Source organism: Eriocheir sinensis, unplaced genomic scaffold (assembly GCF_024679095.1).
Source record: "Eriocheir sinensis breed Jianghai 21 unplaced genomic scaffold, ASM2467909v1 Scaffold47, whole genome shotgun sequence".
Classification (NCBI taxonomy): domain Eukaryota; kingdom Metazoa; phylum Arthropoda; class Malacostraca; order Decapoda; family Varunidae; genus Eriocheir; species Eriocheir sinensis.
The window spans coordinates 296,065-315,750 of record NW_026111798.1 but is presented as its reverse complement, the minus strand read 5'-3'; the positions used below and the strand labels follow the sequence as shown (position 1 = coordinate 315,750).

Below are 19,686 nucleotides of genomic sequence, written 5' to 3'. Positions count from 1 at the left end.
TCATGTGAGTAGCTTTTTTTTTAACATTTCTTTATGCATTTTTTGGTTCGTCGTGGCTGGCGGTGGTGGCGATGAGGCAGAAGCGGGAGCGGGGAGAGAATAGAGACTCGGGGCTCGTAAAGGGAAATGGCTCTTGTCTTCATAGTCGGATGGGAGGGAAATGCGTGATGTGTTTGTGCTTATCCTGTTTTGTATTAAGATGTAGTGATGAAGCTGGAATGGGACTTGAACGGAACATTGTCTGATGCTTCGTCTGGGGAATGTCTCTTGTCCTGGTAATCGGGTGTGAGGGAAGCGTTTGATGTCATTGATTATCCTTTTTATATTTATTTAACTGTCGTGATGAATTTAGCAACGGGACTTGAAAGGAATATTAAAACCTATCGATGTTCGTATAGGAACTGTCTTTTACTCATAGGCGAATACGAGGAAAACGCTTATTATGTTATTAATTATCCTGTTTTTTTTTTAACTTTATTTTGCTGTCGTGATGAATTTAGCAACGGGACTTGAAAGGAATATTAAGACCTATCGATGTTCGTATAGGAAATGTCTTTTACTCATAGGCGAATACGAGGAAAACGCTTATTATGTCATTGATTATCCTGTTTTATTTAATTTTGTTGTAGTGATGAATTTAGTAATGGGATTTGAAAGGAACATTAAAGCTGGTTGTTGCTCGTATAAGAAAGGTTTTTATTCATTGGTGGACGTAAGGGAAACGTTTGATGTGTCTACTGTCATCTTCTTTCTATATTTAGCTGTAGAGGTGAAGCTGAAACGAGGCTTGAAAGGAACATTGCCTGATAGCCCATACAGGAAACGTGTCGCAAGGAATATTTATTAAGTCTGATAGCTCATATAGGAAATGTGTTTTTTATCATAGGGGAATGGGAAGGAAGTGCGTTATGGGTATGGTGCCTTGATTCTATTTGTTTTTATTATATTTTATGGCTTCTCTTTTAAGGACATTATAAGGGAAAGGTGTGTGGTGGGGGAGGCATTGTTGATTCAGTCGTGTGGTTTCCTGAATGCAAAAGTGGATGCGATGGAAACGTATGATGTAGATTTGATTATATATGATTATTTTTTGTTACATAAGATAAACCAAAGTCAAAATTAGCTTTTTAAAAGAATACTCGCTACTTTCTGATCCCTGTAAAAAAAAGATAGAGGAAAATACCAGAAGGCAAGATAGAATTCAATGTCAGAGGTTCCTTGATAGTCGCCTTTAAATTATATTCGTTATTTTAATATTGTAATTTTTTTTCGGGAAGGCGGCGGTTGGGTTCGTTGGTTGGGTCTTCATCTCATGCTCTTCTTTACCCCAGTTCGAGTCTCCGTCACTGTTTAGAATTCACTTGGCCAGAAAAGAAGCTGTGTCACGCTATTCAGATAGAGGTAAAGGTGTGAGATTAATTTCCGTATGCATTGATCACACGCGAGACTCAGAGACGTAGAGGGAAAGGATGTATGGAAAAAAAAAGTCCGTTGAGTTCAGGGACAGGGAGGTAAAGACACAGAAACACGTTAATTAAAAGATAAAGGATGGGGAGTGTGTTGCATGCAGACCCGTTCATTATTCATTCTTTCTTTATATTAGCTGCGAAGAATGTTTGTAAATGTTTGCTTCTCTTTTTGCTTCTCTTTTAAACAATGCACCCTCAATTATAATGTCTGTATTTTCGCTTAATCTGTGCAATAATCTCCCTAATATGCTCCTAACTATTTTCAGCGATTGTTCAGAGCCAGTTATCCTTACGACGCGCTTCTCTCCTGTCTTCCCATTCCTCTCCATCCCTTCCTTCCCCCTTCCTTTCTCTTCCCTCACCGCTCCATCCCTTCCCTTCTTTCCCCTTGCCCCGCCATTTTCCTATCCTTCCTTTTCTTCCTCTCCCCTTCTCCCTCCACCCTTTCCTTCCTCCCTCCTTCTCTCTTCCACCCTTTCTTTCCTCTACCCTGGAATTATTTGACCCTATATTATGTTTTGAAAGAAATTCCACACATACCTACGCGCCGAATGGCTCCTCTCTTCTTTTTGCAGTAAAGGAGGAGAGAAGAAAAGACAAGAAAGTCGAGAGAATAAGAATAAGAAACAAAAGCCTACAAAGTTCTTCTCTTACAAAGGTGACCGATGGAGCTGGAAAGGTAATAGCAGTTTAGTTTCAAAGGTGTTACGATGATATTATTAATAGCTCATCCGACGTCAGGACCAATACAGCTTTGTCGAACACGGAAAGCTCGGGTGGGCGGGTGACTGGGCTCGGGCGGGCGGCGGGTTGCACAGACAAACTGACGTTTAATTCAATGTATCTATTTACCTACACGATTTTGCCCGATCATTTACACTATACCAGTTTCGATGTAAATTTGCGTTCGGCCGAAACTGTTGGACTCTCATTACGAAGTACGTATCGACGCGTAAATCAGCGGAATGAACTCTGAGTGGGTGAACGTGAATCGCTGGATTTTTCATTTATTCAGGGGGCGAGGGACGGCTGTGTCGGCGGACCTTCACTCGAACTCGACGATAAGCGGATTCGGACTCGGCTTTGTTTCCGCCTCGTCATGTGAGTCAGCGATACGGGGCGATGGGAGGGCTCGGGTAATGATAAGGTGCTTGTATGGAGAGGAAAGGAAAGGAGAGGAGAGAGGAGAGGTGGAGAGGGGTGAAACGTAGACAGTAAAAGGGATAAAGAAGGGGTTTGGACAGCGATAAGGTGCGTGTATGGAGAGGGGAGGAAAGGAAAAGGAGAGGAGAGAGGTGGTGAGGGGTGGGATGCAAACAGCTAAATATGGGAATCCGGAAAATGAGATGTGGATATATGGAACAGAAAGATAGAGAGAAACGGACGTGGGTATAGAGGGTTTACTGACGTTGAATTATGATTAGAAATGAAAAGGAAGAAACTGAAGGGGAAAAGGAAAACACATGGTGAATATTATGGAAGAGTAACAAAATGCGGAAAATGGGATGTGGTAATATGGAACACAAAGGGGAGGAGAGAGAGAGAGAGAGAGAGAGAGAGAGAGAGAGAGAGAGAGAGAGAGAGAGAGAGAGAGAGAGAGAGAGAGAGAGAGAGAGAGAGAGAGAGAGAGAGAGAGAGAGAGAGAGAGAGAGAGAGAGAGAGAGAGAGAGAGAGAGAGAGTCGAGGATTTGGAGGGTTTACTGACATGAAAATATAATTAGAAGTAAAAAGAAGGAAAATGAAGGAGAGAAGAAGGTCGACATTTGGTGATTAATAAGAAATAAACAATATGTGCTGATTTCATAAGTGTAGAAAAAAAGGAAAATCAGCAAACAGATAAATAAGTAAAATAAATAAACTAACCTCGATACAAAAATATATAAATGTAAATAAATGAATAAAAGTAATAGATAAATGTTCTAGGTTATCTTTAATTACCAGCGACCCGTTCAGCAAAGTCACCAAGCACTATAGAAAAAGGGGAATAAAACGCAGGTACTCACGCTGTCATTTGCACCTGTGTCAACCAATTACGGCACGGCTGCATACGTTTAATGGGAGGACGTGAATGAGGCTTCGTCCTGCCCAACAGTCACTCAAAACCCGTACAGCGGCGATGAGTGGCTGGAAAATGGTTTGGAAATGTAGAGGACGATGTATATATTTATCACGAGTAGGGGCTTAAAGCGGGATGATGAAAAAGTAGTGATTCAGATTATTACGTTATTACGAGTGTTGTGTATTCTCATTCCCTGACCACGGCTTCTTGTTAAAAGTGTATGAAGGTTGAAGAGGGAGACTAAAATGTGTTGGACGATGCGTAGGACGATGTATTGGAAAAGTAGCGCGATAAGTAGGTTGATGAAAAGTAATGATTCATATTGCTACATTATTAATAGTGTTGTATATTCTCATTCCCTGGCCACGACTTCTTGTTAGAGGTGTATAAAGGCAGAAGGGAGAAATAGTAAAATTCGTATAGGAGAACACGAAGAAATATGGATAGAAGTACAAGGTATTTTTTTTATATATATAATGGCAAGGTTTTAGTGATGGTACGAAGGTTTTAATTAATGGGTATAAGGAAAGCAGAAGGTAATGGTTGTTATTTTAAGAGATAATAATAGGAATAGTAAGAGATAAGAGCACACACGAAAAAAACCCCAGAGAAACAGATGAAAGGTCAGAAAGTTACGAAAGACAAAGCGAAGGAAAAAAAAAAACTTTGTCACGAGGGAAGGGTAAACATAAACTGAATAACAATACTCTCGAGGCTAAGAAGAGAAGTAAACAAAAGCAGGTAGTGAGTAGAGAAGGTACGGAAGATTGATAGTGAAATACAGCTACAGATAGAGATACCATGTCAGACTGAGAAGTGTAAGAGGAGGTGGAGGTGACGAGTTAAGAACCTCAAGTAATGAAGGAGAGAGTAACTTCGTGTGAGTTGTATATGAAGGGCAGTGCTCAGAAGGATAGATAAGGGAGATTATGGCTGGTGTGTAATGAGAGAAAAGTGAAGAGAAGTGGGCGTTGGGTGGGGGCAAACACTGGAGAACATCAGGTAAATGAGAGGAGCGACGGAGAGAGGTGGAAAGTGAGGAGTGGAAATCAGATGGAAAGTGAGAAGTTGGTGGAAGAAGGAATTTTGGGAGTGAGATGATTATGTGTGCTGTTTGAAGGTGGGAGTGTCGGAAGGTGGATTCAGTGGGAGGGGGTGAAGGTGGTGGATGCTGGTATGGTGGAGAGTGGATGGAGAGGGAGAAGTGGAATGTGTGGAATGACTGATGGGTGGATGAGAGGTGCGGTAAGAAGTGGTAGAAGGGTAATAATAAGGGAATGAGAGGAGACGAAAGTGAATAGTGAGTGGTAGGTGGTGGTATGGTAGTGGATTCTGGCGTGGGGAGAGTGGATGGAGAGAAGGAGAGGAGGAATGTCAGGAATGAAAGGTGGAAAGGGGGGGGGGGGGGGTAATGGGTAGAAGGATAGAGATAAAGTTAATGAAGAGGGAGAGAAAGTTGTGGATGTTGGCGGGGGTTACGGTGGGTAGAGAGGGAGAAGAGGAGGAATGTGAGGTATGAGTGATGGGTGGATGAGGGGCGGCAAGAGGGGAGAGAGAGGTGGGCTACCGTGATGGGTTGGCCGCGGTAGGGGCGCCGCGGGGGGGGGGGCTGAGGGACGCTGTACACCAAGATAGTACTTCCGCTCGTATGATTTATCGCGATTTTTTCCCCCTCTAATCGGGGTGAAAAAATCGTTTGTGTTTAGGTTTCCGACGGAGGCTCATTTGAGTGTTTTATGTGTCACGGCGGCCTGGGTGGGAGATCCTGGCCACCGGGGTTCACTACAGCCTTGTTAAACGTGTCGTGTGCTAAATTTGTCAAGTAATTTCCATCAGTGGGATTTAAGGCTGTTTTTTTTTTCGTTATATTACACAGCGATCTTTATACCATTAAAAAACACGTTTCAACTCAATTGGCTTTGTGAACCAGTCTCATACACGGTAATGTGATACGCGCGAATTACGACAAATATCCACAGGTAAATATAAAGTTGCGCCAATTAGGCTCACATTAGTCAGGGATAATGAAAGTATAAATGACCGCAGTATCAATAACCCTGAAATATACATTATACGTATAACTCATGAATGCGACCGAGCGGCGGGGAAAAAAAAGAGTATTTGCACTAACACGAAAAAGAAGAAAAAAACTCTAATAAAATGAAAATTATCTAATTATCTCCCGTGGGATCCTACATTCAAGGCCGCTTCGGGATCCTTCTCTGTGCCTGATTGATGGGTCAGGGTGGGGAAGGGGGGGAGGGCAAGGATCAAGAAGGGATCGGCGGCCCTGCAGGACTGAGACGCGGAGACCTTAAGTCCTTAGTTCCCTTCACTGACCAGTAACAATGCGACTCAGATAGGATGTGTGTGTGTGGGTGGGGGTGGGGGGGGAGGCGGTATTCTGAGACGCTTCCACCCTTCATATCAACTATTTCTAAAGGCCAAAAAGAAGGTCAGTCGGGTTCTAATGAGCGTTTTTTTTTAGGTTCATGGTACAGAAGAAGGGTCACTCTACCACAAGGTCATAAAGCTACCCCTGGAAATGCCCTGAACTCCTACGAAAGTCTTGTCAAATATGTGTTCTTGGGGGCCAAAATGTTTAATAATATGACCCCGTGTTATTAGTATTTTTTTACAGTAATGAAGGCAGCTTAAGGACAACAACAACAACAACAACAAAAACATGAACCAACGAAAAACAGTAATTCTATCTTGTTTCGTTGCAATATGTTCCTCCTAACCAGATCGTCGTAACTCCTCGGTCGTGTTCCCTCCTTCCCTCCCTCCCTCTCCCAAATAGGCCTGATCGAGACGCCTGTGTGTGATGGCCATTACTTTGATGTGCTGCCTTTGTTTAACCAAGTTTGAGCCTGAGGACTTTTTCCATCTTTTTCTTGGATGGGAAAGAGCATTGGCAAGGTTTGTTCTTTCCCCCGTTTTCTTGTTTGTATTTGAACGTTTGTATTTCTCTGAGTAAAATGAATCTTTTTAACATTTTTTTGCGTGTAGCTACAATTTTTTTTTTTTTATGAATTTTCTATCGATACATTTTTTTTTAAATCATCGCCTCACTTGTTCTGTTTTCTGTTTTTTCATTTCTTACTCCCTCCTCTCTATCTCCCTCCTTTCCTTCCTCACATTCCCCCTGCCTCTTTCTTTCTCTCCCCCTTCTCCCTCCACCTCTCCCTCCCTCCCTCCTGTCTCTTCTCCCCCCCCTCCCTTTCTCGCACCATTAGCATGCTAATTAATTTCACCCACGCGGGAACGGAAAGGTATTCGCATAAATCATCATAAATAGCCGGTTCGGTGCGTGTATCAGAGGCGGGAAGGAAAAAACGTGGAAAATATACCTTGTACATTATGATTAATGAGTTTATCTGTCTAAATATGTTTGCATATGTCTGCATATTTGTGTTTCACGACTATTAGTTTGTATTCCCTTGTCATGTAATTGGAATGTATATATGTTTTTATTTATAGAAACATATATACGTTCGATTTATTAACAGCTTGTGTTAGAAATATATATATATATATATATATATATATATATATATATATATATATATATATATATATATATATATATATATATATATATATATGAATAAAACATATGTTAACATGTTATATGAACAAGTTTTGACCACTCTTTACTTCTATGTTTTTTAGGAGCAGCGTCTAGCGGGCTTTTTTCTTCCCTTTTTTATGCCCTTGAGCTGCTTCCTTTCCTGTTAAAAAAAAAGCAAAAAGTATTAGCGGAAGTCCTGTTTGCTGTCGCCCGATATGCAGCCGGGAATCATATCTGCATGTCGACTGGAATCTGTTAACGTGAGTGACGATTTTTTTTTTACAGCCCTGCCTATTGCGCCGGTAGGCTTTCTTCATGGGCCAGATTGTCAGCCCGAGCCTGTCGTGGCGCAGGCCATTTTTTATAGTAGTGCCAGTTATGTTTGACTCATGCAGCCCCCGGAAGTCATTCTTGATTCACTGGACGGTATATTTTAGAGTCCGGGTTGATGGGTGGTCTTCTGGACAGCATGTTGGTAGTCTTAGGCCACTCGGCGGTGACTGAAAAATCCCAGGTGATAGCGTGGGGTTTCGAACCGACGTTGTCTATGGCGCCGTGAATGTGAGCCCGCGGCGCTGATACCCTCTGGCCGGAGGGTGATGGCGATGGGCGGCGGCGAGCACTCGTCACCTCTAAAACCTTCTCGCGGATCAGTAGTCTCGGCGCAGCGCTCGATAACCTTGTTAGAGCGGCATGAATAATCGTAGCGGAGGCAGATAATTCACTCTGGAGGGGCGGCACGAGGCTCGGGGCGAAACCAGATTACATATCAACGACTGACAGCTTGAGTACCTGCCCGAGACCGTGGCGTCCATGTCGATTTCCGGATGCGAAACCAATTATGCTTTTGTTTATCCCTTATGCTGGAATTCATATTAAGTGCTTAAGTACTATATTACGTGGAAATTAATGACCGCTTACGTACCAGATTTCCTGCTAAATAAATGATAGGTTGAGTATCAGATTGTGTAAACTAATGACAGCTTAAATACCTGATTACTTGTTTATGAATGACTGAGTACTTGCCGAAAACCCTCCCGTCCCCGTGTTGTCGCCGGCCGAGTGTTGAGTCCCAGTTGTGTCAATGTTTATGCTTGGCGCAAGACTTAAAATTAGGTGTTTCACGTAGCTTTCTCGCCTCGCTCAAGGGACACAGTACCGGACTAACTCACACACGACGGAAGAACTTTAATTTATGTATATGTCATTTCAGCCATTTCAGGAGCTTGTCGCCGATACCATACGAGCCAAATTAAACCCAAGGCCTCTTTGCACTTTTTTCAATACATAACCTAAGTATAACATGGCAAACTGAATATGATGGAGAGTGTGATGTTTTGAGCACAAATAAAAACGATGTATAAGAGTTATATACCTCAAATTTAAAATATGAACGCTACAAAATAGAAGGAAACTGCAGACCAGGAATGCATGCTGGAGATTATAGCCTTGAGGAGTGTGTGTGTGTGTGTGTGTGTGTGTGTGTGTGTGTGTGTAGACGTTTGTGTGTAGGTGGGTAGGTGGATGGATGGGTCTTCGTCCGGGTGGGTGGAGTGGGTGGGTGTTGTGGGTGGCATTTCAAGAGCAAGGCGAGGATGAGAATGCAGTTCATCGATCGAGTCTTTGCTGCGAGTGGCGTGCCTGGAGGGCGGGGAAGGGACGCGAGGGAGAGGCAGCGGCAGGAGGAGGGAGAAGGGAGCGCGTTAGGAACTGAGTGAAGGGAAAGTAAATGATGCTGAGACGAGGGAAGAAACACGTGAAGAAGAGGGGAAGACTGGGAGAGAGAGAGAGAGAGAGAGAGAGAGAGAGAGAGAGAGAATTTTAGTATTTGTGATTAATTAATAGCTCTATCTTGTCAGGGATTGAGTTCTTCGTGTACGCCACTGTATGGTATTCATTCTCTCTCTCTCTCGCTCTCTCTCTCTCTCTCTCTCAACCACACCCACACACACAGACACACACACACACACACACACACACACACACACACACTGGGCACGAATCTCAGCCCTTTGGACCGTAGCTGTGATTACTAATTCACGGCGCGCACAAGTTAAGGCCATTGCGCGAAGCTTTCTCTCTGTGATTTTGAGTTGAGGAAACTTCGTCGTCTCCGAAGTTGAACGGTTTATTTATATATGAGTTTTGGCCACGTCTGTTGTCTGGGTACTTATCTTATTCAGTCTTATCGCCGCAGCACCTCGGCATTTAAATTTTTTATCGCCACAGCATCTCAACATTTCACTTCCTTATCGCCACAGCATCACAGCATTTCACATCCTTATCGCCACAGCATCTCACTTTCTTATCGCCATCTCATCTCAGCATCTCATCCCTTCAGCATCATGTAAATTCAGCATCACAGCATCTTAGCACCTGGTAGAATGACTGATTAAGATGTTCATGGGGTGTCAGCAAAGGTATGAGTCCTCTCTAGTTTGTTTTTGTCTGTATTTTCTTTTGTCTTCCGGATTTTTGGCTAGTGTCCCTATCATCTACTTCCTATTATCATTTATGTTTGTCTACTTGCTTATTTACCTTCTCTGCCAATCTATGTATCTGTTTGAGTCTGATCTGTTTAATGCCTGGTTATGTGTGTGTGTATATATATTGCTCTTGAGTCTGCATATACATAGATTGCAATATTCTCTTGTTAATCATATGTCAGTGTTTGTATTTTTTTCCGTCGCACTTTATACACATTTCAGTTTCCTGGTGGGTACGTTTCGTTATATACATATTTTTTTATCACTCTCTTTGAAGTTGTGACGTGGATGTGTACCTCGGTTTCCTCCACCTCCATCAACCCTCACTGAATACTCTCCTTTCCTGCCCTTCATCCATCTTTCCTTTACCTCTTCAAATGAATAATATGTTTGACGTCTTACCAGCCTTGCCTTGCCTTCTTTCTCTAATCTCCAACCTTTACTCTTTCTCTTGTTTATTTTTTTTCATTCCTCCTCCTCTTTCGCCCTTTTTGCTATCATACTCCAAGTGCCTTCATTGCTCTGTTCTTCATCATTTCCTCTCCCTTTCATTTGTTATTCCATACTCATATTCAGTCCTTTTTCCGGTAGTATCTTTTTCCCACTTCCTCTTTTCCTTCTTCCTCATTGCCTTTCAGTACACCTGTTTCTTTACGTCTTTTGAGTGAACGACATGTTTATAACTCACACCTTACCTAGTTGACTCGCCTAATCATCTCAGCACCTTCGAACGTCAGCCCCTCAACAAATCAGCTCTCAGGAAATATATACCTTTTTTGCCCTCTCATCTTTAGCACTTAAGCGGCTCATTATCTCTGCGTCTTACGGCTTCACACCTTTGGCACTACATCACGTTAGCATAGTTTTCGCCTCGTCATCTCATAGCACTACACTACCTCAGCACTTCAGGGACTCAGCATCACATCAACAACATCATCTTATCACCACAGCATCTCAGCATTTACTTCCCTTATCGCCACAGCATCACGACATTTCTCTTTCTAATCGCCACAGCATCTCGGCATTTCACCTCCCCATCGCATCGCCACAACATCTTGGCATTTCACTTCTTTATCGCCACCTCAGTATTTAATTTATTCATCGCCACAGCATTTCGGCATTTCATTTTCTCATCGTCATCTCATCTCAGCATCTCATCTCTTCAGCATCACGTAACTTCAGCATCACAGCACCTTAGCACCTTGTAGAATGATTGATTAAGGTGGTCAGGGGTGGCAGCAAAGGTATAAGTCAATGTTAGTCAGTCAGCGTGAGTCAGGAGGGTGAGTTTCATGTTCTGCTGTATTCCTTCTGTTAACATTTCTGCTGGTCCCCTAAATCTCATATGCATATTCCCGCGCTCATTAGTATGCCCCCTCACTCTGTTCTTTTTTCCGTTATCTCATACATTCACATTCTCCTTATTCCGCCCTTCTTTCCCTGCTCCCTCTTGCTCGCATCACCCTCTCTTCATTCTCCTTAGCATCCTCCTTGTTCTCAGATTCTTGTTTTGAGCTTTTACACTTTCATCGTCCTCCGTCTCCTTACGTCTCACTTGTACTTAGCTTTTGAAAGAAGTATGTTTGTTGTGTGTCCTTAATTCATCTTATCCTGCTCTTCTTTCTTCATTATCGCTTCTCTTTCTTCGCTCAACTTTCATTTCGTGTTATTGTTCTGTTCTTCCTTCCTCTCATTACTTCCATTTATCCTTCCTTGTGTGTCTCTTCAACATTCATTTTCTCTTTGTTTATTGTTAAGAGGTGACGCATCTTTCTGTTTTATATATGATTTAGCGCGTTCCTTTGATTCATTGCTGTTTTTCCGCCACAGAGGAAACCCAAATTTAGTTTCCATTTGTTTGTTTTGTGTGTGTTAGACAACTTCATGGGTCTTGTTCTGCTGTCCTCCGTTTTCTATTCCTCATAAATGTCGATTCCTTCTCTTCCTGTCCTAGCTCCTCGCCTCCGTTCGCTCCAGATTAATCATCCTGAGTTTGTTTTGTGTATTCTCATAATTTTCTTGTATTACTGAGGCACACAGTGTTTACCTCTCTTTACTTCATTATATACCTCAATGTTCTTACCTTCTCTAATTCGTGTGTGCATTATCTCGTTTCTGTATTAATCTAAGCGTATTATTTAGACCGTTCATGTTTTCTATCACACGCTGTTATATATTCCGTTCCTTCCTCGTCCTTCGCGGCTTCCTCCAGCTCCCTGCCTTGGCGATGAAATAAATTAGGGGTTCAGAGTCTTTTATAATTTTCTAAGTGTATTTTCATGTAATATTCAGGCCCCTCATGAGTGGTTCCTCCTCCTCCTTCCCTTCCTCCTCCTCCTCCTCCTCCTCACAGCTGTCTCATCCGCTTCTCATCCTCTTTAAGTCTCCCTCGCCTCCCGCATCACCGGAAGACCAAATTGAGTTATCTTGATGCATTTTCGTCCATTGTATAAGCACGCTGTCTTTCCTCCTTGCTTCAGTCTTAATCGCCCTTTCTTCAGCTCCGTTCTTTACTTCACTATCGCATCAAGTTAAGCTGTGGAGTCTTTCTTGAGGGTATTTTAACTTATTTCTTGGACACATTGTGGATATCTCTCCTTGATGTGATTATTCCTATCCGTTTCTCTTTATTCACATTTCCTGCTTACCTCAATTTGCTTCCTGTTACATTCCAGTCTTTCGTCCTTCTTCCTGTTCCTTTCACTCAATCCTCCCTTGATCATTCTCTTTCTCTCTCCTTTCTTCCTTATTCTTTGTCTCTTTCACTCTATCATCACTTAACCTCTTTCTCTCTCCTCTTCTCCTTTTTCCTTCCTTCCCTTTACTCTTTCCTCCCTTAGTCTCTCTTCCCTCCGTGTCTGTCTCTCTTCCCTTCGTGTCTGTCTCCCTCCTATTATCTCTCTACTCTGCTTCCCGTCTCTTAACCTTTCTCTCTCCTTTCCTTCCTTCTCACTCTATCCCCTTCACACCCTTAGTCTTTCTCTCTTCCCTCCTTTCCTATTTCCCTCCCTTTATCCTTCTCTGCTCCTCGTCTCACATCGCCCCTCGCCTCACCGTACTCCCTCCCCGCCTACTACCTCCAAAGTCCCTTACATCGCCTCTCCATCACCCCTGAAGCCCCTTAGCTCATCCCTCCCTCTAAGTAATGTCCGGGCGCTGCTGAGTCACGCCTGTTACTTACCTTGGCGAGTGTGTGGTTCATGGGACGGTCGCTTGGTGGAGATTTAGCCCTCCGCGTTCTTTCGGATAGATTTTTTCAGTGTAATAGAATTAATTATTTTTAGTTATTTTTCTTCCCATTAACTAGTGGCTTAACATGTTCTTTTCTTTATGGTTCAGAGTAGGATAGAGATGATAACATTTTTTTTCATCTGTTATGTTATATGTAGAGTTGGATGTCTGTATTGTATTCATCTTTTTATATGGATTCTCTTCTTCCTTTTTCTGACGTACATGATAGGTTTCGAAGCCGTACCGCTATCTCAGTCCTTATTGTTTTCCAGTGGTCTCGATATGCTGCTTCGTTTGTGAGGGTTCGTTGCTTCGATGGTGGGCTGGGTCGTCGATAAAGGCACATTCATTCCTGACCCGCCGTGGTAGCCGTGAAGACCTCCTCCCCACCACCACAGAGAAAGGTAAGTGTGTCTGTATGTGTATGGGGCAGAGAGGAAGGGAAGGGATAAACTTGGGTGGGGTCCTTCGTGTGCCAAGGATAGGAAAGTAGGAGTAACAGGAACCCGGGTGTGTCTCGTGGGATGGGGAAGGAGACGAGGGAACAATGTGGTAAGGGAGGGGTGGGTACTGGGACGAGTGAAGGCCAAACAAAGTGTTACTCGTGGGGCGGCGGAGGAAGGAAAGAGGAGAATTAAGGTAAAGAAATAGCGTGCGTTGTAGTGGTGAGGAGGAGGAGGCAGTATGGATGGTGGGGAGCGAGATAAGAGGATGGGAGGAGATGATTACAGCTTGTCGGGGCAGGTTGAAGAATTAGGCTGTTTATTAGTGAGGGGAGGGAAAGGAAGGAACAAAGGGTAGGAGGGAAGGTAATAGGATAAGGGGTCAGGTCAAGAAGAATCCATATGCCTACTAATGAGGGAAGGTGAGAGAGAGAGAGAGAGAGAGAGAGAGAGAGAGAGAGAGAGAGAGAGAGAGAGAGAGAGGGGTTATAGTACAGGGAGAGCCAGCTTAAAATGAGTTAGTGAGGGGCCATTCATGAAGTTTGCGTCTACTGTTGGGGGAGGCGAGAAGAGTGAGTAACAGAGGGAGGCGAGATGTGAAGGATATAAGGGGAGAGAGAGAAAAAAAATGGTGGTTAAAGTACGGGGAGAGCCAGCTTAAAATGAGTTAGTGCGGGACCAGTTATGAAGTTTGTGTCTACTCTTCGGGAGGTGAGAGCAGCAAGGAGGAGGGGGAGAGGGGCGGCGTGAGGAGAGGTAAAAGGATGTGAGGGGAGGGGATGAGTAGTCAGGGGAGAGTCATTACCGAGGATGGATACCGGACACTATCTTGATGAGGTCAGTTCAGCGCTTGTGATCAGGTCGTTTGCCGATAAGAGGCCCCGATCGTGATCTGTCCGGAGCCTCGCCGCTAATGAAGCAAAGGCCATTCCGGGAGGCGCGCCGGGAGTGGGAAGGAGAGGGGGAGAGAGAGGCAGGGGGAGGCGCGTTGGGAGTGGGAAAGAGAGGGGGAAGGAGAGGGGGAGATGTAGGGGGAGTAGGAGAGGAAAGGGGAGGGGCACCATGACCGTCAGGAGTTGAAAGTAGTGGTGTGAGAGACGCTTGGAGAGTAGATGTTGTGAGAATAAACTTTTACTCTACATGTATTGAAGGAAAGACTGAGGTAACGAAACATAACAGGTGAAGTTCCCTCTTTATGGGCACCGGCATGGCAGTGAACAAAAGACAGGATGCAGGAGACTGGGGATATACCTTATGTGGTTTGATGTTCTGCACATCACCGCCGGAGCAAATGGGGCGTAGACAGTGTGGCGGGCAGTGAAGAGGTTGGTGGGCGGTGGGCGGTGGACGGGTTGGCGAGGGAAGGACGGGCTAACGGTGGTGGACAGGCTATGTGGTGGTGGACAGGCGGCTCCGAGCGGCGCCTCACCCTCTCGCCCAACTCCAGGTCGTAATCGGATCAAACTCGGGCCGAATGAGAGGGCTAAGGAAGGTCTTACGTCCGGCAGAGAAAACTGGGAACTTGGTTGTTTCTCTTTAAGCCACTCAAACTAATGGCGTCGTTTTGTTCTGAAGACTTAACTTTTCTGGCTTCGCTGAGGGTAGTGGCGCGGAGGAGCAGCGGCGAGAAAAAGCCTCGTTCGCTGGAGTAATTTGCATCGATAACATACGAGGGTGTCGGAAGGCATTCACGCAAGACCACTTTGAGGCACTTGCTCCTACTGCTGCAGCGGCCGTAATGGCTACCAATAAACTGTAGCGAGCCATGAGAGGCGCGGCGAGGATCATGCACTTCAAGAATCAATAGAGTTGTAAAAATAATGAGCAGGTTTGGCCGCGAGGAAAGCAGAAGCAGGTGGTGGTGCATCTCCTCCCAGCAGCCCGCCGCTCCGGCTCTGGAAATAAGCAGCGGGTGGGCGGCGGTGAGGGCGTGAGGAACTACTCAATTTGCAGGGCGGGAATGAGGTCGTTTGGGTGGTTCATGATGGCGCTGGAGTAATATTTGGGCCGGGCTGTATCGGCCTCTTCAAGGGAAACAGTTACATTTTTCCTCCTGCAGCAAGAAAGGCAAGCACGATGTTGTTTCCTTATCAACAAAGACTTTACGTTGTGTTTTGTATTCACCGCACAAATGTTCTTCAAATATCTCCGTCCGCGACTCCGTGTTATACTGAGCATTTCCCGCATGGCCCATTTGTGTGCCTCTAAACACTATACTAAAAGATGTGTGCCTCCCGCCCTTTGGTATTTTCTGAGCTGTTTTGGGAGAATTAATGGCGACCCGGAAAGTAGTCCATTGCGACCGTGTTCCGTACTTTGGAGGGTCTTGCCCCACATTGTTACCCGCAACCGTACGTGAAATGAAGACACATACACAAAATATACGAATATGTGCAGTCGAGGAGGAGCCACGATTATATAAATAGCAATAATTTGAACCTGGATAAAGTCACACTTCTTGGAACACCTACTAAATTTGTATAGTTTGATTACCTTACGCATCCGGGAACCCTTCAGGAACCCACGAGCTGCCTTTTTAAAGTCTGCTGAGTGCGTGTAAAGCGAAGCTGTGTGTATAGAGACGAGTAAATGAGGCGTGTTGAAAATAATAACTCGTCCGTGTGCCTATCAGTTTCTGTCAATCTATCTCTTGTTTTTGCTTTCTCTTTTATGGGTTCTTTGTTTTTTTGCCAGTCTGTTTCTCTGCCCGTCCTTTCGTCTGTCCGGCCTTCCGTCTTACCACCATCCCTTTGTTTACTTATTCATCCATTCGCCTGTTCTTTCGTCCGCCTCTCTGGTAGATGGAATTCCTATCCTATTGAGAGAGAGTGAGAGAGAGAGAGAAGGGGGGGAAGGGGGCGGTGCTCCTGACATACATTCGGCAATCACTTAATCACGTTTCCAGGTACAGGGGACAGGGTGGCGCAATATCAAGAAGACTTATCGATGGGTTGATTTTTGTTTGTAAGGTCCGTTTCCTTCTGACGCGCTGCTGGTTACGCGGTGTTCGTTTTCTTTTCATTTACGTTATTTCAGTTAGGTAAGTAGGCTTCTGGAATTAGTGTTCTTTATATGGTCTCGTTCGTGCATTGGCTGCCCTCTTGCATATAACTTACCACTGAAAGAACAGAACTTTTTTTCACTGAAACTCGTGGAAAGGCCGAACCGTTATCTTCTTTGTTTCTCTCATGTTTTGTTTCTGGAGGTAACCGTCCCCTGTTTTCATTTAATTCAGAAGAAAATATGTTTCTCTCCTCTCCGCTCCTCTTTTCTTTTCTCTCCTCTTTTTTCTCTTTTCTTATCTTGTCTTGTCTCTTCTCTTCTCTTCTTTCTTTTTTTTTTTACTGTATATTTGAAGTGTCCTCCAGATATTCGCCTCTAATCATTTGTCGACTAAAAAGCGGAGGAGAACGACGACGCTGTATAATTTGTTTCTCTCACCAGGCGCCGTAAATTTGTGAAGAAATATATCGGAGGATCGGTCGTGTGTGAGGTCGCCTTTCCGAGCCAGAAACCAAACACATTACTCAGACGCGCTTCCGACAGTATTTTTTCTTTCTTCCTTAACTGCGTGAGGGATGAGTTAGCGGGACGTGGGAAGTTAGTTATCTGTTTATCCGTGAGCTGGACGCCGCGCCGTGACGTCACACCTCCACGAAGCGAGTCCTTTCCTGCCTCTCGATCAGCTTCCCGTTACTGGCCATTTTAAGGAGACATGTATCCGGCACAACATCCTTGGGAAAGTCTGTACTCGAAGCGGTACTCTTCAAAAACCAATGTATAAACGCCTAACTCTTATTACTGACCCATAAACTTGAACGAGTCAAATAATTTTTCGGAATGTCATCCATTTGAAGTATTAGCAGCTCGTGAAACAAGTAACATAGGAAAGATGAACGAATGTTATAGCCATAAAAAAAAAATTACAAGCCAAAATTTTTATCAGAGTACGGCTGCGGAATGATCCGTATGATTAGTAACATAGAAAGCCTGACAATGACCATGACCTTTTAAAGCGTATACAATTCAAAACAACTTTAAAAGGTACACTCGAAAACCAGGGTCATGGTCCACCCAGGGCAGGGGTGAAGAGGCGGTGTTTTCTGGACAGCGGCCCACGCCATGACGGGGCGACACACGCACGAACACATGTTACGAACCTATCGAAGCTTCACTTTCAGTCTTGCCATGTTTCGTTCCTTTTTCTGTATACAATACCTCGTAAGTATTGAAATGGCATGCAGTAGTATCCAATAATATATATGTACCTTCATAATGTATATCAGTACCATGCCTCGCTATGGTGACACATAACAATGAGTGGAACTTAACACTGATAGCGAGGATTCGAAGGTCTCATGACGTACTATATGGGTGGGTATGTTTCCTCGCAAGGGTTGCCATGAACCTCTACATGTCTCGTTGGTAAGTCACTGTTAAAAAAAAAAAAGGAGTGACTGGCCAACATATGAATTAACTTTAGTGCAACATACGAATTAGATTTTGCGTATTTTCGTAGCTTCTTTCATAGCTTCTCAAATGAAAGGAAAACATCTACATAAGAAAGTGACGTGTGGAAGCATTGTGCGCTGGCACTGTGTTGTTCAGGCCAGTGTGTGTCAAAACTGTCTCATACATAAACTTTGAAATTCACTACTTCTACCTCCATCCCCCCCCCCCATCACACACACACACACACACACACACACACACACACACACACACACACACACACACACACACACACACACACACACACACACACACACACACACACACACACACACACACACACACACACACACACACACACACACACACACACACACACACACACACACACACACACACACACACACACACACACACACACACACACACACACACACACACACACACACACACACACACACACACACACACACACACACGTGTGTGTGAGTGTGTATATATATATATATATATATATATATATATATATATATATATATATATATATATATATATATATTTTCTACGCAATTTGCGTCCTCTTAACTTCCGATGCTTCCGCCGAAAGTTAGAATGATGCGGGCGGCGGCGCCGTAATGATGTCAGACGGTGAAGCCAGGCAGGCGTGTGCTGTCACCGCGCCGTCAGCCGGGGCCCAAAACATCACCGCCAGTGCCTTACACATGTCGTTGCCATCCATGCCACACACAGGTGAAGAAGTGAGCTGTCTCTTATTTTTCTGTACTTATGATGGAGATGCTTTTCATGTTCACGTCACTCACTACTCCAACTTCCTTGCTCAAGTTTGAATCTTTCTTCGTCCACTTCCGTCCTTCTCCTCGCCTACTCTCTCTCTCGCCGCCCCGGCTGTTCTTCAAGGCTCTGCACGCCTGACAGCTTTACTCTGATGCCGCACAGTAGCTTCCCAAGTCTTGGTGATTCATTCAAGTCACTGTTTCCGTCCCCGCGATTTGCTTCCCAGTCTGCCCGGAGCTTAGATTGTCCCCAAGTGTCTGTGCGTGTGTGTGATGGATTAAGTTTCTATACTTGTCAGAGTAACTTCTCTGCTCGAGTTTGATTGCTTGATTCTTTTTCGGGACAAGTAACAGGGTTTCTTTTCTCTTAACTTTCCCCCTCGAGGCGCAGACGGCCGCCGCGAAACTCTGTCCTTCGATGCAATTGCGTTTGAGTTTGTTTCCCTCGACCTCGCTCTTGTTTCCTTGTTTCTCCCCGCCTCGCCGTTGGGCCTTCCTTGCTCTCCACGACTCTTGTTTAAAGAAATATACCCACCGTGTGTGTGTGTGTGTGTGTGTGTGTGTGTGTGTGTGTGTGTGTGAGTGAACCTCTGGAGGCGTGTTGACTCCTTCGTTCCTACAATATAACTCGGAATTTTCGATGGCGAAGTCTTACTAAGTATGTTTTATCTTGTTTACTTCTAATGTGCCTGCCTGTAATGCATGTTTGTTTATATACTCGTATGTATGTGTAATTCTCTCTCTCTCTCTCTCTCTCTCTCTCTCTCTCTCTCTCTCTCTCTCTCTCTCTCTCTCTCTCTCTCCGGTAATAAATTTCTCCTCCGGCTTTTCCTCCCGCCTCTTCCTCCTCCTCTTCGTTCTTGCAGCGCCGCGGATAAACTTTAGTCATTACCCCTTAAATTGAATTCTCCTTTAAAGGGGGAATCCCTCGACTAGTTTTAAAAGCATCGGTCGTGAAAGAGATCAACCTCCAGACCTTTTCTCACCTTCGACCCTCTTCCCTTTACATTCCCCCCTCTACCTTTTTTAACCCTATACTCACTTTATGATAACCCCTAATTTTTTCTAAGTTTTCTTCCTTTTTTTTTATTCTCTCAATATTTACTTTTCTTTCTTGCCCCCAGTCTCCCCATTTTCAACTTTTTCCCTTTTTTTTTCTTTCTATTGTCCTTCTTGTT

General features: G+C 44.3%; 1 long non-coding RNA gene across 8 annotated transcripts in view; it reads left to right on the top strand.

Moving 5' to 3' along the window:
* LOC126992464 (uncharacterized) overlaps positions 1–19,686 on the top strand; it is a 48,187-nt gene that overhangs the window by 13,020 nt on the left and 15,481 nt on the right. For 3 of the 8 annotated variants that reach the window (XR_007746565.1, XR_007746564.1, XR_007746567.1), the window contains exons 2-3: positions 2,045–2,148; positions 13,092–13,223. The exons of 1 other annotated variant lie outside the window; for it this stretch is intronic. This is a non-coding gene — a long non-coding RNA (uncharacterized LOC126992464). Of the gene's footprint in view, positions 1–2,044; positions 2,149–13,091; positions 13,236–18,321; positions 18,465–19,686 lie in introns of all 8 variants that reach the window. 4 more of the 8 variants (XR_007746569.1, XR_007746566.1, XR_007746570.1 and 1 more) reach the window with 4 other exon arrangements.